Source organism: Quercus suber, unplaced genomic scaffold (genome assembly GCF_002906115.3).
Source record: "Quercus suber isolate HL8 unplaced genomic scaffold, Cork oak 2.0 scaffold_818, whole genome shotgun sequence".
Classification (NCBI taxonomy): domain Eukaryota; kingdom Viridiplantae; phylum Streptophyta; class Magnoliopsida; order Fagales; family Fagaceae; genus Quercus; species Quercus suber.
The window spans coordinates 185508-211175 of record NW_027070248.1 but is presented as its reverse complement, the minus strand read 5'-3'; the positions used below and the strand labels follow the sequence as shown (position 1 = coordinate 211175).

General features: G+C 37.3%; 1 long non-coding RNA gene across 1 annotated transcript; it reads left to right on the top strand.

Annotated features, from left to right (window-relative positions):
* The first annotated feature begins 23049 nt into the window (after positions 1–23049).
* On the top strand, positions 23050–24889 carry LOC112008178 (uncharacterized). Its single transcript, XR_010626631.1, has 3 exons — positions 23050–23209; positions 23596–23693; positions 24441–24889. It is a non-coding gene; the product is annotated as an uncharacterized LOC112008178 (long non-coding RNA).
* Positions 24890–25668: the final 779 nt, after the last annotated feature.

The following is a 25668-nucleotide window of genomic DNA, read 5'->3' as shown; positions in this document are numbered from 1 at the left end:
AAAAGCGTTTGTCACAAATCGTGTAGGAGATTTTGGTTTATTATTAGGAATTTTAGGTTTTTATTGGATAACGGGCAGTTTCGAATTTCGGGGTTTGTTTGAAATAGTCAATAGATTGATTTCTAATAATGAAGTTAATTTTTTATTTGTTACTTTGTGTGCTCTTTTATTATTTTCTGGTGCAATTTTTTTTTTTTTTTTTGGAGCTGTGGAGCTTTAGATTGTATCTAGATGCTTCATTATGTATTTTTTTTTTTGCTCATGATATATTTTGTTTGGGTTGTACATGATAGGGGGACATACATTGTTTGTATATGTTTCTTGTTTCACATTGCTTATTGATTTATATTTATGAGGTTATTCATGATATATGTCTTTATTTTGTGTTATGTGAAATCAAGAAGTTATTTTATTTTACTTGTATTTTCCACACTTGCGTTTATGCGTTTATTGAATGTTCCTAGAAATATACAAGTTGATTTAGTTGTACTACTGTCTACACTTGCAACTGATAGATAGTAGTTAGGTTGAATTTGTTATGTTGGGCAATGTTTTTGTAATAGGTTGTTTTTATGTAAACTTTGAGCATTTTGTTAAGTTTGTGTTTTGTCACGAGTTGTCAAAGGGGGAGTTTGTTAGGTTCTAAGGAATTAGGAACTAATGTATTAGAACTTCATTTTGTAATGTTGGCAAACCATGATCAAAACGTTTTAGTCTTGTTTAGACTTGCTCAAAATATATTTATATGTAAAGTTGAAATTGAGTGTTCTGCATGTGTAAATCTGCTTGGCTCAATCGATCGAAAATTAGGCTCAATCGATCGAAGTTCGTGTAGATTGTTTTTCTGCAGAATTTTCCAACTCAATCCAAGCCCATTTGACGTGTAGGATTTTATGTTTTGTCTTAAGTATAAAAGGGAAAACCCTAACCATGTGTTGAGGTTGCTCTTTATTTTGTGTGTGTGAATCTCTTGTGAGATCTAAAGATGTTTGTCTTCACATACACTTAGGGTTTCCAATCTCAAGATTGATGTCAAGAGTTTGGTGACCAATTTAGTTGCTGATTCAAGAGTTTAAAGATACACAAGCGGGAGTGCTTGTACTTGCTGTGAATCCAAGAGAGAAATAGTCCGTGGACTTGGAGCTTTCACGTGGTCGTGGTAGTAAGTTTCCTACGTGAGATAGCAATAGGATGTTAGTGGTCTAAGTCGCTATTGTGTAAACTTCGATTCTTTCATAGTGGATTTGTTTTACCTTAAGGATAGTTAGGTTAAATCCTCCCCAAGTTTTTTACCGGTTTGGTTTTCCTGGGTCATCATATCTTTGTGTTCTTTATTTTCCGCACTTTACATTGATATGATATATTTGTGTTAACTTAGATTTGATAATTTGACTAAATAATCATATGGCTAATTAACTAGGTTAATCTGGTTGTGTTTTAAAGGGTCTAAAAACGTATAACATCTACTTCTAGAAAATAAGAAACAAAACATGTTTGTTTTCTAAATTAACCTTGAATCCACAAGAGATCCTTGAATCCACATGGAGAAAAGGGTTTGAAATCCACTAGAAAAACAATAAACAAAAGTTTGAATTTTTATTAATATCAATAATACTAAAAGAAAGTTTACAAACATAAAGGCCTATTTAAGAGCTCTGTAAAACATGACTAACAAGAAAATATATTCTAAAATAACTCCTAATTGATACCTAACCATAATAGAAACCAAATTTAACCTAAAAAGCATTCAAAGCACTTAAAAACAAGGAAATAACTACCCTAAACCTAAAATAAGGAATATTATATAAAAATACCAAATATAACAAATTATAGAAATTAATTTGAAGATTCTGTCTTAGATCAATAACTCTGGTAGAACAGTCATCTTTCAATTAGCTATCATAGTAGTTTTTACTAAAATCGATTTACTGGCCAATTAATTGTAGCTAAATTCTGTTTTTGTTCTATTTGAAATGATAAGGAGAAAATAACACCTGAAAAAAAGGGGAATCTTATTGTCACTAACATTTCTTAATGCTTCAAGCAATGCATACACCACCACATACAAATTTTGGGGATATGGTAATATTTCTTGCTTTTATGGTAATGATATTCACTTATTACTTATCCTTTTGCAACAAGGAAAGGTCAACAAATTTCTAACTTACTTTCAGCTTTCTTCATTGGGTTCCTCGCTCTTAAATAGATGCAGATGCTGATAGAGATGATTAGTACAGCAAAAGCAGTATTTGTCACTACTACAATGATTACAGTTCAAGATGAATTACTTTCCTTTCCTGCAAAATCCGAAACATTGCTATGATTAAAACATTCCAAGTGTTCAATTTCAGAACAAACATTGCCGCTACAAAGGGGTAAACTTACATAAATATAGATTTAATATTAGACTCTCTGAAAACAACCCACTTATTCTAGTTGATCTGCAAGTCATGACTTTTCACCACATAATTGTATTGTTATGTTGTAACTTGTAAGTATAATATGTTAGGTTCTAAGACTTTAGGAACTAAATGTATTAGAACTTCAGTGTGTATTGTGTTGGCAAACCATGATCAAAACTTAAGAGTTTAGATTTAGGCTGCTCAAAGTGTGTTTATGTGTAAAGTTTGAATTAAGTGATTGCAGAATTTACTGGACTAAATCTGCAAGGCTCGATCGATCGAAAATTAGACTCTATCGATTGAACCTCGTGCAGAATTTTTTTTTTTTTTGCAAAATTTCCAATTCAGCCTAAGCCCATATGATGTGTAGGGTTTTATATTTTGCTTCAAGTATAAAAGGAAAAACCCTATCCACGTTTTAAAGATTGTTGAGATGCTGTGTGTGTGAATCTTTTGTGAGATCTAGAGATGTTTATTGTACGGTTTTAGACCCCTTAAACACACAGATTGCGTAGCCTAGATTAATTAGCCAAGTTGTTACTTAGTCAAATTAAGCAATTCTAGGTTAAAACAATCCAAACAATCATATCAAGAATATAAAGCAGCGGAAAATAAATAACACAAGATATGATCACCCAGGAAACCACACGGTAAAAACCTGGGGAGGATTTGACCCACCGATCCTCAAGGCTAACCTGAATTCACTATGAAAGAATTGAAGTTCGTACAAAAGGACTACAAGCTCCCCGCTCGACTTCCTAATGCTACCCACCAGTAGAACTTCCTGACACGACCACGCGCAGGCTCCGAATCCACGGACTACTTCTTTCTTGAATTCTTCAATCAGCTACAAGCTCCCCGCTTGCTTTTCTTTTAAGTTCCAATGGTTGCAACAGTAATGATCTTCAAGATGTTGAAATAATCTCCACCATGAAAACCCTAAGTTTTGTGTAAAGGAAAGCTCCTCAAAGATCTCACACGAGATTCACACAAAACAGCAATGTATGAGCAACAATACAATATGGACAACCTTCAAAAACGTGGCTAGGGTTTTATTTATATACCTAGGGTAAAAACATAAAACCCTAAACGTTTAATGAAGTAGGGCTGAGTTGGAAATTCTGCAGAAAATTCAACCTGTGCGATTTTCGATCGATCGAGTCTATTCTTCGATCGATCGAGCCAGGCCGAGAGTCCCAAGTACTTCTGCAGCCACTCGATTCCAACTTTACAATATTAAACCAACTTTGAGCAAGTCTAAATAAGACTAAATACAATGTTTTGATCATGGTTTGCCAACATTACAAATTAGAGTTCTAAATACATAAAATCCTAAGACCTTAGAACCTAACAAACTCCCCCTTTGGCAATCCGTGACAAAACCCTAATTAACAGCTCAAAGTTTTACAAATAAAAAGCCCTTTACAAAGATAATGCTCATAAAATTCAATTCAGCCTAACTACTATCCATAGTTGCAAGTGTAGACAGCAGCTTAGTTGAATCAACCTGTATAATCCTGAAATACTCAACAAACGCATAAACGCATGTGTGACAGTAAAGAGTAAAACAACAGGTATAACATTCTTGTAAGATCCACACAACACAAAATAAAGACATATAAAAATGAACAAGTCATAAATATAAATCAATACGCAGTGAATCATAAAGCAACAAGAATCAATAAAAAATATCATGTATATCAATCAATGTTACTCCCCCTAACATGAATATCCCCAAAAATGATATACAAAGTGAAGCACATAGATACAATCTAAAACTCCACAAGCTCCTCTAAAAAAAAAAAAAATCTCCCCCTAACAACAAAAACTCTACTACAAGTCAAAACTCCACTCCCCCTTTTTGTGACGGAATGCCAAAGGGCAATCACAAGTCGCCATCAAAAGGAGGTGGTGAGGGTGAATGAAGACGCGCAAGATCAGCTCGGAGAGCACGCATCTCATCCAGCAAGTCCACCAAAATCTGACCATGAGCCTGCTGAACAGTCATGACAGTCTCCAAAGTACGACGAACATCAAAGTCGGCCGAAGGAGATGGAGGAACATCAGCAGCAGCAGCATCATCACCAACTGGAATAGGAATATCCTCACCAGCAAGACCTGCAGAAGAAGAAGGAGGAGGTGCGCTACTAGAGGGCTCAGATCTAGGGTGTTTAGAACCAGCTCGAAGATGAGCGGCCCTCTGTCTAAGAAAAGACGCACCTAAAGGACCTATCACATGGACGGGCTCAGAGGAAGGAAAGTCACTAAGACCAAGATAGAGAAGAATCCTATGAATGAAAATAGGATGAACAAGAGCATGAGCAGTAGATGAACTCCTATAAACTTCGTTCAAAGAACGAAGAAAAAGATGGGGAAAACTAATAGGAGCATCAGTAACAAGAGCGTACAGAAAAACACACCTCTCAAGAGGAATGGTGTGAACATGGGAAATAGGCCAGATCGAATGACAAGCTATCCGAAAGAACAGATAGTGCAACCCAGAGAGCTCAGCAGAAGTGATCCGAGGATCAGAACCCCACTGGACAGTAGTACCAGTGACGTATGACAAAACATCGCTAATCTCGGGAGACTCATCATAAGGATAGACAGGATGCTGGACCAAAGGTACCCCTAGAGCATCAGCCACTACCCGAGGAGTAATGGTGTACTCTACGCCTCGTATCCAACTCTTAACTAGAGTGTTGGAATCATAGACGCGGATAGAGATGTTCGAATAGAACTCTCTAATCAAGGCAGAAGGTGGAGGAGGATCAGAAACATCCACCAAGGGTAACCAACCCCGACGCTCAAAATTTGCCCTAATGGCAGGATCAAGCTCATCTAATAGCACAGAACGCTCAGCCCAAATCTTTCTCTTAACGGTCAGTTTCTCAAAAGTCTCTTGGTTTTCCTCACTCGGAAACCTCTCACTATCAAAGGATGGAGGGGGTGAAGGAGAAGGTGAGGGAACACTCCTACGGGCTCTAGTTTTCCTAGGCATAGTGCTAAGGAAAGGACAGAGACACAAAGAGAAAAACACAAAGAAACAAGAGAAAACAAAACCAAGGGCAGACTGCAAATTAGCACAATAAATAATATAGAACAAAAATCTATATGATGCATGAACAATAACATGTTGTGATGCATGATCTAAATGCAGTGACAAATTAAGTTTAATTGAGAGTAATTGGACAAAATTGGCTTGAACAAGGAATTTCTATCAAAAATCCCAAAATTTGAAAAACCACTTGAAAATTTTGCAACAAATTGATGAATTAAGCATTACAAAACACAGCACATAGATTATAATGCTTAATTACACCAACACAACAAGCCAATTTCATCAAATTCTATCCAATTTAACAAAAGCCCCAATTCGGATCAAGAACAAACCCTAGAATTTTCAATTTTTCACAAAACACAAAATTGATCAAATTAACCACCAAGGATCATTAATATAATGTGTCCCCACAAAAACCCAATGATCAATTTCATAAAATAAGGTTTGAATCAACAGAAAATCCAAAAAGAATAAAGTCCGAAAATTACCCTTAAATGCATGGATTTATGCATGAAATAATGAAAATAACATCAAAAGGAAGGGCAAAAGAGTCTTACCGGCTTGAGGAAAGAGAGATTTTGCAAAAACAACGGAGGAAAACGACAAAAATCCTGAGGTGTGGAGCCTTGCCAACGCGGAGAGAGAGAAAAGTTTGAAAAAAGTTTGAATAGAACCTTTGAAAAAGTCAGAACTGAACTTTTAAAAAGCTTTTCCACGATATTCGATCGATCGAAAATTACATTCGATCGATCGAAAAGCACAGTCATTTTAAGACAAATGAGAGCACTTTTTCGATTGATCGAAAAATAGGTTGGATCGATCGAAATGGGCAGAGGCTCACTAAATTTTGGAAAAATCACAGTTTTTGAAAGACACAAGCCGAATTTTGAAAATAACTCCTCAAAGCATTAAATTGAAGAAACAAAATGCATGAGTATGAGATGGAATGCTTTTTCAAAAACCCAAAATTTTGAACCCAATATTCTTAAACAAATTGCAATCAACCTCCCATTATATTTTCTCAAGCAACAAATATGTTGTGCATAAATCTCAAGATATTTTCAAACTTGGTTGGTCAGACCAAAAACACACACTAGCATGTACAGTGTTTAACAAAGAGTAACTTGTGTCGTGTGTGATACTAGCAAAAACTTGAGATACATGTGAGGTGATATGTGAATAGCAATCAATCACAAAGTCTACAAAATTCATCACATAGAATTCAAAAGAGACTATCACCTAAAGAGTTACATCCTATAACTCCCACATCTCCTAGAACAAAAGCTTGCAATCATGTAAGTTTCTTGTATTTTTGCCTCTTATTTGCATGAGATGGCATTCAGCCTAATAGTACACACCGGTTTGAATTAAGTGAATTGGCATCAAGCCTAATAGTACACACCAGTTTTAATTTATTTTGAGGCTACACCTTATGTTCTTTTTGTGCATGTGCTACACTTTCTCGAGCACAGAATCTTATGATATGCACTAAGGTGTTCATGATTGGCTAGTGAACAGTGGTGAGATGGTTATTTATGCCTTTCTCAAAAGGATCAAGTCCGACAGTCAAATAACATGTGACTTCAAGATTAAGACAAAGTGATAAACACCATAAACATCTTTCCCACACAACATGCACTACAAAGCTCAAACTAGTAAAGTGCAATAAAGTAAGCTCATCCAAGCTAAACAAGGTACATAAGACATGTTATGTGTAAATAAATTGACCAACCTTGTTTTTCAAAAATCAAGAACATTATGTTCAACATAAATTTTGCTTCCTTCTTTTCCTTTTTTTTTTTTTTTTTTTTTTATTTAAAGGAAAACAAATAAATCCTAGAATGAAATGCATGAATGTAATGCAATGCAAGTCCTAGAACAAAGAAAAAAAAAAAAAAAAAAAAAAAAAACAAAGAACAATGGTCACAAAAGAATAGAGCAATGAAGCACAAGGACCATGTCAGAAAGACTCAATTATTTCGAGTCTTTTGCATCCAAAACTTTTTAGATGCACCATGAGCATTGGAGTTCTTATTCACATTTGAGTGATTCCCAACTCCATGATTGGAATAAAGGTTTAACACCTTTACCAATTCACCAATTAATGCCATAGGATCTTGTGCTTGAGGCACAGGCACTTTTGGTTTATTTGCTCTCTTATCAGCTTGAAGCTTGTAACAGTTAGGACGAATATGTCCAGACTTACCACAATAATGACAAACCCACGCAGGTTTACCATGCATCTTGTCCTTAGATTTGGTAGGCTCCTTAGGTTTAGATTCTCTTAAGTCTACCCTAGTCTTCTTAGGTGGTGAAACTTCTACAGGTTTAACTACCTCACTCACAGGTGGTTTGACAGTATCACTCACAACCTCACTCACAGAAGGTCCAGAAGAAGAAGAAGGAACAAAAGTAGTGGAATGTGGTCCAGTATCAAAGATGCTTTCAACATATCCTAACCCAGTTTTATCAGAAGGATACTTTTGAACATTCAGCATGTGATCAAGTTTAGAACTAGCAGATCTAGCAACAGATAAATCATGTTCCAAAGTTCTAACTTTATCAAGCAAAAGCATATTCTCAGATTTAACATTATTCAAAAGTTCATTTGCATCAAACAGTTTAACAAGCAAATTTCTCTTTTCAAGCTCAAGAGAATCAATTTTCTTTAGGCCAAGATCAACTTTCATAGCATCCTTTGCAGCAATTTTGCAAAGTTTGTTATAGGCCTCTTGAAGATCTGCATCTTCAGAGAGTTCCCCATCAGAAGGGTTCTCTTCAGCAGATATGCCTTCATTGACTATAGCAGTAGCCGTGAAAGCAATGAAGTTTCCATCCTCGTCACCACCGGACTCATCATCAGAAACCTCATTATCACTAAGGGTTACAGCCATAGCTTTACCCTTAGTCCTTAAGAATGTAGGACATTCAGACTTCACATGACCATACCCTTGACAGCCAAAACACTGAGGACCCAAAGAGTTATTAGAAGATTGACCAGAATTTTCTCTAGGTTTTTCAAAATTGTTAACCTTAGTGGGATCATTCTTCCTAAAATTTCTAGGTTCAGCAGTGTAAGTACCTCTTGCCTTTCTATTTGTATTCCTAAGAAAGTTCTTAAAGTTTTTGGCAAGATAGGCAATCTCTGTAGCAGAGAGCTCATCATCAAATCCACCACCATCAACATCATCAACTGACTTAAGAGCCATTGATTTGGATTTGTTTACTTTAGGTAGGTCAGACTCATAGGATTGAAGAGATCCTACAAGCTCATCAACAGGGATGGAGTCCACATCCTTGCTTTCAGTTATGGCAGTCACTTTGGGTCTAAAGTCTTCAGTTAAAGATCTAAGAATCTTCCTAACAATCTTAGGTTGATCATAGATTTCACCCAAATTAAAAGCAGAATTAACAATATCATTCAGTTTGGCATAAAATTCATCAAAGGATTCATCATCAGACATCCTAATGTTTTCAAACCTAGAAGTTAATTGCTGCAGTTTGTTTATCTTAACTGCCTTTGTGCCTTCATGCACAGTTTGGAGGATTTTCCAAGCAGTATGAGCAACCTCAACATTAGAGATTCTCTTAAATTCCTCCATAGAAACAGCATTAAAGATAGCATTCATAGCTTTGCTATTGAAGCTTGCTGCTTCTTTTTCAGAAGTTTGCCACTCACTCACAGGAGTAGCGGGCTTCTCCCATCCGTATTCAACGGAATTCCAAACCCTTTCATCAATGGATTTCAGGAATGCTTTCATCCTTACTTTCCAATAGGCATAGTTGTTCCCATCAAAATGAGGAGGAACAAACAGAGAGTGTCCATGCTCCATGACAACAGGGGTCAAGGATCAGCTCAGAGATTAAAAATCTCAAACAAAAAGAGCTACCTGCTCTGATACCACTTGAACGGTTTTAGACCCCTTAAACACACAGATTGCGTAGCCTAGATTAATTAGCCAAGTTGTTACTTAGTCAAATTAAGCAATTCTAGGTTAAAACAATCAAACAATCATATCAAGAATTATAATGCAGCGGAAAATAAATAACACAAGATATGATCACCCAGGAAACCACACGGTAAAAACCTGGGGAGGATTTGACCCACCGATCCTCAAGGCTAACCTGAATTCACTATGAAAGAATTGAAGTTCGTACAAAAGGACTACAAGCTCCCCGCTCGACTTCCTAATGCTACCCACCAGTAGAACTTCCTGACACGACCACGCGCAGGCTCCGAATCCACGGACTACTTCTTTCTTGAATTCCTCAATCAGCTACAAGCTCCCCGCTTGCTTTTCTTTTAAGTTCCAATGGTTGCAACAGTAATGATCTTCAAGATGTTGAAATAATCTCCACCATGAAAACCCTAAGTTTTGTGTAAAGGAAAGCTCCTCAAAGATCTCACACGAGATTCACACAAAACAGCAATGTATGAGCAACAATACAATATGGACAACCTTCAAAAACGTGGCTAGGGTTTTATTTATATACCTAGGGTAAAAACATAAAACCCTAAACGTTTAATGAAGTAGGGCTGAGTTGGAAATTCTGCAGAAAATTCAACCTGTGCGATTTTCGATCGATCGAGTCTATTCTTCGATCGATTGAGCCAGGCCGAGAGTCCCAAGTACTTCTGCAGCCACTCGATTCCAACTTTACAATATTAAACCAACTTTGAGCAAGTCTACATAAGACTAAATATAATGTTTTGATCATGGTTTGCCAACATTACAAATTAGAGTTCTAAATACATAAAATCCTAAGACCTTAGAACCTAACATTTATCTTCATACGCATTTAGGGTTATCAAGATCAAGATTGATGTTAAGAACTTGGTGATCTCTTCAGTTGTTGTTTCAAGAGCTTAAAGAAAAACACAAGTAAGAGAACTTGTGGTTGCTGTAGGTCAAAGAAAGAAGTAGTTTGTGGACTCGAAGTTGTCACATGGTTGTGGTAGTAAGTTTTCTACTTGGGGTAGCAATAGGATGTTAGTGGTCTAAGTTTTATTGTACAAACTTCAATTCTTTCATAGTGGATCTGTTTTACCTTGAGGATAGCTAGGTTAAATCCTCCCCAAGTTTTTTACCGGTTTGGTTTTCTTGGGTTATCATATCGTGTGTTCTTTATATTTCCATACTATTTACATGATATGATTTGAATGTGTTTAATCTAGATCTTATTAATGAACTTGTTAATTAACTTGGCTTAATATTAGGTTAAACAATTTTTGTTTAAGGGTTCTAAAAATGTACAAGTGGTATTAGAGCTAGTTAGCTCTTGTATTTAGATCCTTTGATCTTTTGATCTAAGAGTTGATCCTTGACCCTGTTGTCATGGATTATTTGAAGTTGTTATTGCTAAAAGTCCAACTTGTCTACTTTTGGTTTGTGTCTCTTGTTGCTTTTATTAAGTCTTTCCTTGAATATCTTGGTATAATTACATGTAATGATAATTATGTGTGTTATACTGCTTTAATCGGCTTAAAGGCACATGATTCTTGTCTTTGGTATTTGGATAGTGGTTGTTCCAAGCATATGATAGGAAATAAAGCTTTATTCAAGATACTTTTTGAAAGAAAGATTGGGACAGTCACTTTTGGAGATGGAAGCAAATCTGTGATCAGAGGCATTAGAATTGTGGACATTCCAGGGTTGCTAGTTTTTGAAGATGTCTGGTATGTTGATGGATTGAAGGCTAACTTACTCATCATAAGTCAGATTTGTGACAATGGACTAAATGTTTTCTTTACCAAGTATGAATGTGAGATACTTGATGGAGGAGGTGACTGCATGTGTATTGGTATTAGGAAATATAAGTAACAAGTGTTTCAGTGCAAAGATCAATCAAGTATACTTTTGGCATTAGCGATTGGGACACGCAAGTCACAAGCAATTAGAGAGGATTTCCAACTGTGATGCAGTTATTGGTTTGCCCAAGTTTGAAAAGATATAAAAATGCATATGTGGACCATGTCAAATGGGTAAACAAGTAAAGTCCAAGTATACGTTTGTAATTGAAGTTCAAACTTCAAGACCTCTAGAGTTGTTGCACATTAATCTCATGGGTCCTACCAGAGTTCAGAGTTTAGGTGAAAAGAAGTATATTCTAGTTGTTGTGGATAATTTCACTATATATACTTAGGTTGTGCTTTTGAGAGATAAAGCTGAGGCTCCTGAAAGGATGATACACTTGTGCAGGAAATTGCAAGTTGAGAAAGGTACTATGATAGCCAGATTTAGAAGTGACCATAGAAGATAATTTGAAAAAACAAAATTGGCTACCTTCTGCAATGATCAAGGCACACATCAAGAGTTCTCATCACCCAAGACACCACAACAGAATGGAATTGTGGAACGGAAGAATAGGGTTGTTTAAGAGATATCTCGTGTCATGCTATATAACAAAAAGATGCCCAAGTTCTTCTGGGGAGAAGCAGTTAACACTGCTTGCCATACACTCAACCGAGTGTATTTCAGACTTGATTCCAAGAAAACTCCTTATGAACTCTGGAGATGAAAGAAGCTTGTTGTCAAATACTTTAGGATATTTGGCAGTGACTGTTATATTCTGCGTGATAGGTAGAACTTAGAAAAGTTTGATGCAAAGAGTGACAAGGGATACTTTCTGGGATATTCTTCCACTAATAGAGCATACAAAGTGTGCAATCTGAGAACTAAAACAGTCATGGAGTCTTCAAATATGGTGATCAATGATGAAATATTAGGACATATGTGGTTCACTTGTTAAGATCATATGTCACTCTTTTATGTAATTAGCTAATCCTTTGACAAAACGCATTTTACTTGTATTTGGGTGGATCTGGGATGTGTTAAAATACTTTAAGAAACCATGTTTCAAGATCAAGTGTTGAAGCCTTCAAGTCTGTCCAAGAAAACAAGCTTAAAGTGAAAAGTTACTAAAGCTCGACAGCTAGCATGTGTCGAGATTTAAAGAAGCTGTTTTGCCCATTGCTTGACAGCTATCTCAATAGATGCTCGACAGCTTCTATCTATCGAGGTTTATAAAATTAGAATTTCTGATCTGATTTCTTGGGATCCGTGGATGTCTCTTTGGGCCTTCTTTTCTTCTAACCCTAGACATATAAAAGGATTGTTTTAAGGGTTGTCAAAGTGTTCACAAGTTGCACAAGCATTGAGCAAACTCTGTTCAAGCAAATTGTGATCAGAAACAAAGTTTTGCCCTAGTTCATCTCTTCTAAAGAAGTTGCTGGGTATGTGCAACTTTGAGTTTTGTGACCAAGCATCTTCTTAATCATCATCATGGATGAGTTGAAGAACTTTGCAATCAACAAACTTCCTCTAGTTTGTGATTGAAGTCGCGTACTGGGATCTGCGCAATTGGTTAGTCACGTACTTAGAAGCTGTGCATAAAAAGGGGAAACTGTCACTATAGAACAAGTCCAATTGGGTATTGGGGTAAAGGTTCAACTGTAGGTTGGTAAGGTACTTGGGATTCTTTTACTTATAACCGCTTATTGTGATAATAGTAGAGTTTCGGAAGTGGTGACCTGAAAATCACCCGATGAGGTTTTACCTGTCAGGTTTTCCCCATTCGTAAACAAATCACCGTGTTATTTATTTTTAACTACGTAATTAGTTTATTGGTGATTTGTTTGTGCTACCACGCGTTTGCATGTTAAATTGATTAATTAATAACTTGGCTAATTAATTGATTTAATCACAAGGGGTCAATACGTTTTTGGCCTATCAAGTGGTATCAGAGCGAGCACACTCTGATTAGGTTTAATCTTTATTGTATTAATCCATTGACCCCTGTTGTCATGGCTGTAACCGGCTTGAAGAGATCTTTGTTTTCAAATACATCTTATTTTTCTAATCTCTATTTGCTTGAGTGTCTCGTAAAATACAAGTATAAAAGTTATTTGAATTCTCTTATGATGAATATTGGAAAAGATCTTAGTTTGACTAAGAGGAAACTAGACTGTCTTAAAATAAGAATGTGTAGAGGAGTTCGTCTGAGAAGAGTAAAAATCAAAGGCTTAGCTTGTAAAATGCAGATGAGAGAAAGTACCATTCCCACCAATCTGTCATCTAAGCATGAAGTGTGTTTTATGATGAAGTCCGCATTCAAAGTTATGGACACGTGTTTGTGGTACCTTGATAGCGTTTATTCAAGACACATGACTGGAGACCGATCTTTCTTCAAGGTTTTCGAATCTAAGAAAGGTGGCAATGTCACTTTTGGTGATGGGAGTAAGTCACAGATTAAAGGGAAAGAAATCATCTCTCTACTTGGACTGCCGAATATTGCAAATGTTCTCTATGTAGAAGGTCTAAAGGTGAACCTGTTAAGCATAAGTCAGATATGTGATCAAGACTTCATAGTACTGTTCTCAAAGGGAAAGTGTCTTGTCATGGATGAGTTTGGAAAGAAACTCATAAGTGGGGTTCGCACTTTAGACAATTGTTACGATTTGATTCCTGATGCTAATATTGTATGCAACAGTATTCGTTTACCAAATGAAGATCTATGGCATCAACAAATGGGACATGCTAGTTGTAAACATCTTTCTATTGTATCTAGGCATGACTCTGTCTTAGGGATACCAAAGCATATGAAAGCTCGAAAACGTGTTGAAAAAACACAAGAGCTGTTTAGACCCTCGATTAAAATTACGGCTCGATAGATTTTACACAACTTTAATATAAAGTGCGGAATAGTGTAAAAGCGAGCGGATGAACAAAATAGCTACTCTAATCCATAAACTAAACAACACAGCAGTGTAATGGAATATAAAAGAGTAGGGAAGAGAGATGCAAACACAGAAAACACCAAGACGTGTTTTCGAAGAGGAAACCGAAGAACTCGGCGAAAAACCTCTTCGCCGCCCTCCAAGCAGAAATCGATCCACTAGACAATCAGTTGGGATACATGAGTAAGCAAGAGACCCTCCAAGCCTAATCTACCCGATGTACCTAAGCCCTCTAAGCTCCTACTCCAACAAGGCTTCTCAGAACCGTGTCTTGTCTTAGTTATCCGGATCCCGCAACAAGCTCCATGTTGCATCTGCCATTCCAGGTTTCTTTCAATGCTTCCCAGCAGCACCAAAACGTCACACAACACTCTCAAAAGGTGTGGTAAGTGTTTGGGCTATCAACCTTTCAATGGTGTGGAAATTGAGAGGGAAGGGTTGAGGAGATACCACAAGCAAGTGTATAGAGAAAGGTGGGGATGACAATCTCTAATTACAAATGTGTTTGGCTCGGGTTTTCTCTCTGAAGCATACCTCAACATTTGTGGGTAATGGGGGTTTATATAGGATAGGTGCAAAATGTGTGAGTCAGTTAGTACAGGCTGGCAAAACAGCATGTCTCGCGAGTGTCTCGCGGGAAGGCCTTACCCGCGAGATACTCGCGAGAGACAGCTGTCTCCATCTGTCATGACTCTTTGCATTCCAGCATGTGCAGGGCACATGCTTCACTTCGCGGGAAGCTTAGTCGCGAGATACTCACGAGATTCCATCAGCTTCCAAATTGCTTGAGTCTTCACACACTCTCTATCACACACCCCTTACAACAATTCCCACAACAAATACAGGGTATAAACAATTGATAGTAATTACAATCAAATTTGGCACGGAATAAAAGCCAACAAAACACATAGTTGTAAATCACAACTTTACAATCTCCCCCTTTGGCTATTCCATGACAAAACCCTAAAACAGACTCTAGACTTAAACGTGAGTTTGGGAACACAGGCAAAACTCACTCACACCTAATTCTAGATTCTGATAAGCTCTTGAAACATATGAACAAGTAACTCCTGAAACACAACAACAAAATATTATCATTGTATGCAGAAAACTTGAAAAGCATATGGAGCAATAAGCACATGATCAAGCAGAATGAAATAGAAACACTAAATCATGGCAAGATCAAACGAGTAATCACTATACACAAGCAATTACTATGCTCATTCACACAAGGAATGAACATCCGGATATGCAAGATGATAAGCTCATATGAAGAGTACCATTTGCACATCCAACACTCAACCAATGCAAAATACTTGAAGAATTTGCATCTAGGAACAATCCTACTAGGGCACAAGAGTGTTCATCACTCAACCAATGCATAGAACGTATATGCATCTAGGAACAATCCTACACGGGCACAAGAGTGATGTAGTGAAGTAAATGTATGACATTAAACTTCAATAGCACAAGCATAAAGGCTGCATAAGCAAAGTATTGCAAATACATGGCACAAACCATAAAAGCCTACAAATCATGCAATGAAACAAAACAACCCTTAAAGCTTACAAAAGCAACATGGGTACATGCAAAGAGTGCTACAAAGCATAGAGAATATCACAAAAGAAACATCTGAAAATAAATACTTAAATAAAGCATAGTATCAAAGCTTTAAACACAAAACAAGTAAACATAGGAACTGTTGACTTCTTCTCCCCTATCTCCATACTCCCCCTATCAATGACATCATCTCCCCTTTTTTGTCATGGAATAGCTAGTCATCCCCTTCTAGCTTCCGTTGAATTTCGTCCATCTGAGTTTGGAGAGATGTGAGCTGTGAATCAAGACGTCGGTGGTGAGTGTACATGATAGTCGCAAATCCGGACATCTTTGTACTCATCTCTTGAAGAGCAGTAAAGATATTGTTGATCTGTTCATCATTGATACGAGCTGCAAAACTCGAGGAACCCGATGGTGCATGAGTTTCTTGCTTGGTGTTCTTCTTGGCATGGCTCATACTAGCATGGAGAGACCGAATGTTGATTGGACTTGGCCTTGGATATGGACGTTCATCATCCAATGGACGGACACCTTTGAGCTTCAAAATCTTTGAAATAAGGCGAGAGAAAGGAAGACAATTCCTTGAAGCAGTGCGGTCAACTGTTTTTGCCAAAATGTGAAAGATATGAGAGCACACATCAATCTCGACATCCGTGATCAGATCGTTCAAAAACAAAGCTCGACCAAGGTTCATATATCCGGTGCTGGACAAGGGATAAGATTGCTACACATGATCATTGAGAGAAGTCGTAGCTCGGAAGAGAGAGATGCCACATTGATTGACTTCTTAGTGGATGAGAATTCCAAATCAGCTCCTAAAGACTGTCTGAGATATTCTTCATCGGGGTTCAGCTCATCATATACCGGCGGTATGGGGAGTATTGGCCGGTTAATGTGTAGAATTTCCGCCAAGTACATTGGTGTGACAGAAAAGCTCTTTCCTCGAACCCAACATTTAATCTCATCGCCGACGACACTGGCATTGGCATAGAATTCCTTAACCATGTTCTCGAATGTATCCTCGAAAGTTGACAGCAGATAGTTCCAATCTTTCGTGGCAAACCAAATAGGTATTTGTGTGTCTTTGAGTGATGGCTGGTCAACCCCCTTTCAACTATCAAAGGAGCACCCTGAAAGTGGTTCTTGAAGGATTCAAAAGCAGCATGAGACTTGAACAAGTGAGGATCAAAAGTTCCTGTTGAGCCACGAGTTTGCTTCGGTCTAGGTGAATCAGCATCAACATCAATGATCGGTTCTTTCCCTTTGTCGCGGCCTCCTTTCACAGCTGAAGTCTTGAATGGAGACATCTGTGCAACATAGTACACAAAACACACAGAAGACAAGAGCACAACCCATAGACCACAGAACACAGAACTTGATTAGAGTCAAGTTAGGTCAAAGCAAAAGTAACACTGCTGAATGCATAGACACAATGCATGGAACAAAGCAAATGTGCATGTGTATGTATGTGTGAGCAAGTGCAAGGTGCATGAACACACTATCAATGACCAAATTGAGTGAAATAAGGTCAAACATGTGAAAGTCCATGGATTGAAATCACTTGATTCCGAATTAGCACAAAAATGTCACTCGGACATTTTGACAAACACCTAGCATGCACAACATCAAATAACATGAGCAATGCATGAATCATGGGAAATAATCTACCTACAATCAAGAACACAAGCGAAGGAAAGCACAAAGCAGAAGACACAAACAACAGCCAAGAACAAATACAAAAATCACCCAATTTTGAAAAACAAAGCACAAACACACAAAAAAAGATTTACAAACACCAGAAACAAAAGTTAATCCAAATTTTGAAAAACCCTAACAAAAATTCTGCATAATCTAAGCAAAACTTAAAAAGAAATGGTTAACAAACATACCTTAAAGAAGAAATGCAGAAAAAATGCTTGATTGAGGAAATGAGGAATAGTGATTTTGGGTTGAGAGAGGGAAGTTTGATAGTTTTGAAAAACTGTCACATCAGCTATATAAAAACTGAAAACACGCGTTTTTCGCGGGGTATAGAGGGGCGAGACAGTCGCGAGATAGTCGCGAGAAGTGCCACTGAAGCACAAAATTTTCGCGAGAAGCATTAGGTCGCGAAACAGTCGCGAGACAGTCGCGGTAGCTTCTGTCTGAAATTGGAAAAATCCAATTTTAGCCAAACAGCATTTCGCGAGAAGCTGTTGGTCGCGAGACAGTCGTGATACAGTCGCGAAAGTTTCTGTGTGACATGATAAAATAAAAAAATTCCCTCAACTCCTTTTCGCGGGAAGCTCTAAGTCGCGAGCTTCTCGCGAATTTCCCCTGAACTTGTTTTTGAAGAGACACAAAAAATGCAATTTAATCAAAAACAAAAGACAAGAAAGTATAAAATCACTTTCAAAAACAAATAAAACACTCAAAAATCTTTTTGGTTTGATCAACAAAGATTAAGCATGTGAAAAACACATTTAATCAAGTACAATCACACAAATGAATAAGGCATTCATTGAACATAGACTTGTGTGTTGTGTGTGGATATAAAAATGAGATAGTCCTTAGTCCAATGTGAAGCTTCAATGATCAATTCAATCAAGGCATACACAACTAGCCCTAGATTATGTGACCTATCTCAATTATAGAAACATGCATATATGACCTCCCACATGAACTTGATAACAATTCATTGAAGCTTTTCATTTGGCTCCATATTTAACATATCATTTGCAACTTTTGAGCAAAGAGAATCTCATTTAGAGAAAGATGCCTGAAATTTTTTTTATTTCATTTGATGAGTTAGCCTTTGGCTTGTTGGGCATCATACATTTTATTTTGGTCGCTTTCCCTTTTTTCTAGTCGAATACTAGTTTGTGCGACAGGCTTTTGCAGCTCTATATCTCTTTTCATTTGGAGATTTACAATTAGAGAGCTCTTTTAAAGCAGAAAATAAAAGTGGGAAGATATATAGGCATGAGTCTATGCATGTCTCAAGATCAACAAAACCATTCACTAATCATTCATGACAAGGTTGAAGATCTATTTACAACAGTCACATAGATTTTAGGATTTCTTCCACAATGATATGAGTGCATGAGAGACAAGCTAAGCTCGTTAAATGCACAAAGCCATAAGTACAAAGGTACAAGGCAAAATATGCTTTGAGACAAAACTCAACAAAGTGATCAAACTTTTTGGATTTTCTATTTTTTATGTGTTTTTGAATTTTTGAACACACCCAAAAACAGAACAAGAGAATAAAGATTAACAAAAACAACTGGTACAAACACCAACAGTAAAAATAGAGCAATGCATGAAACGATGCAACAGCAAAGTCCCTAAACATTGAAAGAATTTATGCGTGGACATGTTATAATGCTTATGCATGAGTACCCCTCTTCACCCACACGTCACGTGCGTTTGGGGTGATATCTTTAACGGATTGGGTACGAGAATTTGGACTGTCAAACCTTCTGGTGAAACTCTCCAAGCAAGTGGTGAAGGCACCAATCATTTTCATCACGTCCATCATGCCAGGATCACGATTCTGACTTCTCGGTTGTTCACCACCCCAAGACCTCATGTCATTTCTCCTTCCTCGTGACCGAGGTGCGCTTGAGTTGTTGTCTGATCTCAGCTTTTGACAGTTAGGTCTGGTATGTCCTTGCATTCCGCAGTAGTGACACACATAGTCCGTTCTGGGACCCCGTTGAGATCTTGGGAGAGATCTTCCTCTGGTTTCATGTCTACCTATGGAATGATTTCGGGGCTTATTCACCATCCGTTGCTCACTCACATTCTTCTTCTCAGCCTTAACATTCTCAAGAATGGGCTCTTCTACAATAGGCTCTATGGCCTTTACAAATTTCACTTCTTTGGTGGTTTTGGCTGATGAGCTGCTTCCTCCGGTGTATCCTAACCCGGACTTGTCTGAAAAAGGTTTTTGAGATGAGATAACATCATCTAACTTCTGGGAGGAGACTCTTTCTATCTTGGCATGAGCTTGCACTACCTCTTGCTCAAGAAACCTCACCTTCGTATAGGCTTCAGACAACTCGCCATTTAGTGTCTCAATCTCACACTTAGCCTCTTTATATCTGATCAAGAGACTTCTATAATCTTCCTCAGCTTTCTTCATTTTCCTTACAGCCGCCTTGGCTACTCTGGTATACTCTCCCGACTTCTCAAGTAATAAGAGTAATTTTCTTGAAGATTAGCTGTATTCTCTTCTTCTTCTTCAGCATCTGATTCTTCCACATTCCCAATAGACTCTGAATCAGAATGCTCACCAAGCTCCTTCACAAGTGCACCCAAATCATCCGATGACTCCACATGAGCAATGGTCATGAATGCGGAGTAGTTTCCCTCTCCGTCACAACTCTCTTCCGAGTCAGAATCAGAGGAGTCTGAATCACTGAGTGTCGTGGCATAAGCTTTGCCTTTTCCCCTCAGAAAATTTGGACACTCCTTCTTTAGATGTCCATGGCCATTGCACTCATAGCATATAATTTCTGAAGAAGGTTGAAACTCCCTCCCTTCTTTCTTTGTAAACTCTTTCCTATCACCTCTTGAAGATGAAAATTTTCCTCTGTTGAATGGTTTCCCACTGTTCTTCATCTTCAGAAATTTGCGGAAGTTTTTCGCAAGAAATGCTACCTCCTTCTCCACCCCATCTTCTTCGGAGGAATCACCCATCCTTTCGGTGATGGTTTTAAGAGCAAGTGATTTACTCATCTTATGGGAAGGCAGTCCCATCTGATATGTTTGGAGAGACCCAACTAATTCTTGAATCTTAATCTCATCCAAATCCTTGCTTTCCTCTATGGCTGTAACTTTTGCTCTAAAACTTTCAGGCAAGGACCTCAATACTTTTCTCACCACCTTAGCATCTTCAATCTTCTCCCCAAGATTGAGTTTAGCAATTACAATTTCATTGAGCTTCCCATAGAATGAATCAAATGGTTCATCATCACCCATCTTGAGCTCTTCAAATTTGGTGGTAAGCATCTGAAGCTTTGTGTCCTTAACTTTCTTTGTACCCTCATAAGTGGTCTCCAAAATCTCCCAAGCTTCTTTAGCAACTGTCATATGAGAGATCCTGTGGAATTCATCAGGTGACACAGCACAGAATATAGCGTTTAAAGCTTTACTATTTGCATTGGCTGCTGCGAGAGCTGCCTTATTCCAATTTGCCTTAGGAGCTTCCGGCTTAGTCCAGCCGAGCTCTACCGCATCCCAAACGGTATCTTCTATAGAGCATAAAAATGCTCTCATTCTGACTTTCCAGAATGCGTAATTGTTCCCATCAAAAAATGGTGGAACATTGAGCGATTGAGACCGGTCCATCTCAAATAGGGTCAAGGATCACACTAAGGTATTTAAACCAAGCAAGTGTACCCGCTCTGATACCAATTGAAAGCTCGAAAACGTGTTGAAAAACACAAGAGCTGTTTAGACCCCCGATTAAAATTACGGCTCGATAGATTTTACACAACTTTAATATAAAGTGCGGAATAGTGTAAAAGCGAGCGGATGAACAATATAGCTACTCTAATCCATAAACTAAACAACACAGCAGTGTAATGGAATATAAAAGAGTAGGGAAGAGAGATGCAAACACAGAAAACACCAAGACGTGTTTTCGAAGAGGAAACTGAAGAACTCAGCGAAAAACCTCTCCACCGCCCTCCAAGCGGAAATCGATCCACTAGACAATCAGTTGGGATACATGAGTAAGCAAGAGACCCTCCAAGCCTAATCTACCCGATGTACCTAAGCCCTCCAAGCTCCTACTCCAACAAGGCTTCTCGGAACCGTGTCTTGTCTTAGTTATCCGGATCCCGCAACAAGCTCCATGTTGCATCTGCCATTCCAGGCTTCTTCCAATGCTTCCCAGCAGCACCAAAACGTCACTCAACATTCTCAAAAGGTGTGGTGGTGTTTTGGGCTATCAACCTCTCAATGGTATGGAAATGGAGAGGGAAGGGTTGAGGAGATACCACAAGCAAGTGTATAGAGAAAGGTGGGGATGACAATCTCTAATTACAAATGTGTTTTGCTAGGGTTTTCTCTCTAAAGCCTTTCTCAACATTTGTGGGTAATGGGGGTTTATATAGGATAGGTGCAAAATGTGTGAGTCAGTCAGTACAGGCTGGCAGAACAGCATGTCTCGCGGGTGTCTAGCGGGAAGGCCTTACTCGCGAGATACTCGTGAGAGACAGCTGTCTCCATCTGTCATAACTCTTCGCATTCCAGCATGTGCAGGGCACATGCTTCACTTCGCGGGAAGCTTAGTTGCGAGATACCCGCGAGATTCCATCAGCTTCCAAATTGCTTGAGTCTTCACACACTCTCTATCACACACCCCTTACAACAATTCCCACAACAAATACAAGGTATAAACAATTGATAGTAATTACAATCAAATTTGGCACGAAATAAAAGCCAACAAAACACATAGTTGTAAATCACAACTTTACATATTGAAAGTGCCACATTTTCAGATTCATTCAATCTTTATTTCTAACAATTCTTGTTGCCTTATATTTATTTATTTTAAAATCATTGTTTGGATTAGGATCAGGATTGTAATTTGGTTGGTGGAGACTATTTTAGCAATAGGGTGTTGTATTCATCTTGGATAATGTTATTGGAATAATAAGTTATTGGAATTTTGTGGGAGATCGAATAAGGCTGGCTTTTTTGTGGCCATAGTAGGGTACTATGGTGGGGCTTGCTGAGGGTGTGTTATGATACCAGCAAGCACTAACCGTTTTGGGTGGTCTTCGTTTCACAAAGAGTTAGGCTTCTTCTTCTTTGGTGACAAATCAAGGCTAGGTAATGAAGGTGAGAGCGGTGTTTTTCTGCCAGCCAATGGTGGCTGGAATAGGCAAGTTATGAACAATTATGGTAACTAGTAGAAGCTTAGGAATTTTGAAATTTTTGGAGATAATCTGGGTAATAATGTGATTCTTTATGGTTTTACCAAAAATAGACCTCTGTAGTCTATTTTGACCAATGCTTATTAGCTATTCTTTTCTACCAATTCCTTATCACATTTGTACATAAAAATGTTGCTTAGAATAATATTATAGAACACAATAGAATTTGAGGGTTTTTTTTTTTATTTAATTTTTGTACACATGCAGCTGTATTATGAACTCTCAATTAAAGTACTTACTTTTTATGGATTTTCATTGAGGTTGTCATTTTGCTTTGCCAGTTTGAGTTTCCCTAAACGACTTACTTTTTGCCATATTGGTGTATTTTGATTTTACAAAGTCAAATTCACTACCCAGTTTGATTTCTTTTCTTTTTTGGTTTTTCCTAATGACTGCAGTGCACTGTGTATTCGGCTTCACAGAAATTGCCTCTCTATTTTCTTTGGCTGTGAGTTGGGCTGCTCTACAATCCAGCACGATATTGCCGCTCTTTTCCTGTGGGCTTCTTGTTTTTTAAGAGGTAGCCGTAGCTCTGGTGTTTTTTAAGAGGTAGCTGTAGCTCCAGTGGGCTACTCTACAATTTTATGTTTTCTTTTTTTGGTGGTATGAATTCTGGGTTTGTATTAGTTTTTTCAGTTTCATGTGAGATGTGTGGTTTATGGACACATTCAAAAAAGGATTTCTTTTGAACTTTTCATTGTTTTAGTACAGTGATCTTTAGTATAGTGAACTTTTCAAAAATGTTGAGATTCCTCTAACTCTAAGCACTGGTGTGATAGTCGATGTGTTTCAAGTGCATTTGTCTTCACATGGAGGAATCTATGTACCCTAATATTTATGTATTTTACTTTATAGTTTTTATAAAGTATGTGGCAGTTCAATTTATAATCTATTACGATGGTTTAGGTTCTTTTGGGCACTTTCAAGCCAGTAAATCTGGGGTTCATAAAGGAGGATTGGACCAATCTCTTGTCAAGGCTGGTTTTGTTGCTACACAAATTTCTGTAAGATGAACTGATTTTTTGTATTTGTTATTTCTTGATTTTTTACTTCTTAGCTTTTGATTTTAGCAATTGTGTAGAACTTATCTGCACTTTAGCCAATTGAGTTTGTGAATATGGATTGAATATATTTTTAGAATGATAGAAGTAGAAAAGAATTGGGCAACTAAGTATAGTTGATATGGTTGCTAATTTATATAAAACTTGAAATTTTGTACCCATGCACCCTTCCTTGTATCTACCAGAACCGTTTCATCTGATTAAGGTTTTTGTTAACCCTGTTTAGATGCCATATTATTTGGAGTATTTTTATATATGGAATTGTTTGAGTCCTTGATTAATTGGTCTACCATGATTGCAGTTCAACACTCAACATTAGGAAGGAGAGATGAAAAAATAAAGATCTCCTTTTGAAGTATGATGTTGTATTTTATGTCAACCTATAGTTTTAGAGCCCTCATTTCTCTTGGCCTGATTTTGTTTTGGAATTAGTTCAAAAGCTATATCAGAGCCAAATCTCAGATGCTAAGAAGATATTGACCGACAAAAAAGATTCTCCACATTCATTAATCTAAACTTATTTGGTGTTCAATTATATAAAATTAGGCAATTGTGATGCCAGAATTCTCTGGTTAGATCCTTTACTTCAACAATTAGTGGGTCTACTATATAGAATATTGGTGAACAAGGATATTTTCCTTTACCTTATTTATCCTATTCTTTGTTTTGTTTCCATTTTTTTTTTTTCAGGTTACAACCCTCAATCTTGAAGTTGTTAGAGCATTAGCCAAAGGTACTAATTTAGTTGTTACAATTCAACTTTTATGCATGTTTTCTGTTATCTCTTAATTCTATATTTTATATATCTACATATCTTCCTCTCCATCAAGTCTAGGTCTGTAATGCAAGTCAATGTTTGTGTATCAAAAGTGAAAGAATGCCATACATATTTCTTTTTAAGCATTCCTTGCTCCTGACAACTTTATCTTAACCAAGTTGGCAATTTGACAACCATATCACTAGCTTCCATTAACTTCATATTGCAAAGTTATAGAGGTTGAGAATTTTCCAACTTGTGATAGTTTCTTCTAGCCTCATTATTTGTAATTCTCTTTTTCTTGCAATCTCACTGTGAGATCACTACTGAAGGGAGACGGATAACAAAGCTTGATTAGATTTTACTAAATGGAAACAACATTGCCATTGTAAGTGAGATATAATGGTTATTGCATTGCCTTCTGGGTTTAGGTAAATTGTAGTTGTTTATGAACTTTGAAGCAATATTTTCATTTACTTGTTTCTTTGCCGGCTTGAATCAATGTTAAGACTAAACCACAAATATTTGAAGGTTATTTATTTATAATATTTCACCCATGCTAAGAAGTGGACATAATTGATAATTTTGATAATGTTGTGGAAATTGATAATTTTGATAAATAGATATGATCATGAATCATAAGAGGACGAAAAAAAAGGTGTTTTTTTTCCATACACTGTACATGTATTCAATAGACATGGGTCCGTGGTTTTGGTCGGGCGTTGATCAAGGCTATGACAAAGACTCCATTAGTATTGAAACCCAATGCAGGCCTTGATAAAATAAATCAAGACTGGGCTTTTAAGGGCCTTATAAATTGTCCTTATTTTGGTTTTTATCTTCTCAAATTCCTTGCTTATGTCTAATGTTTATGCATGTCCCAAAATGATATTATGGGATGGTGGGGCAGTCCATGTCTATGTCCATGTCCATGTGGATCACTATTTTATTAACATTGCTCTCTACGAACCTAAATGGACATGGTGGGGCAATCTATGTCCCAAAATTTATTTGTTTGTTTGTTGAAGTATATTAGTTTGTTAGCATGTTTCTAATATTTTATATTCGTTAGCAAATAATGACCATTTGTTTAATATAATATTTAGATTCATCCTTAGCTTTGCATGTTTTGTTGTTTGACATTGGATATTTTCTCCTTTT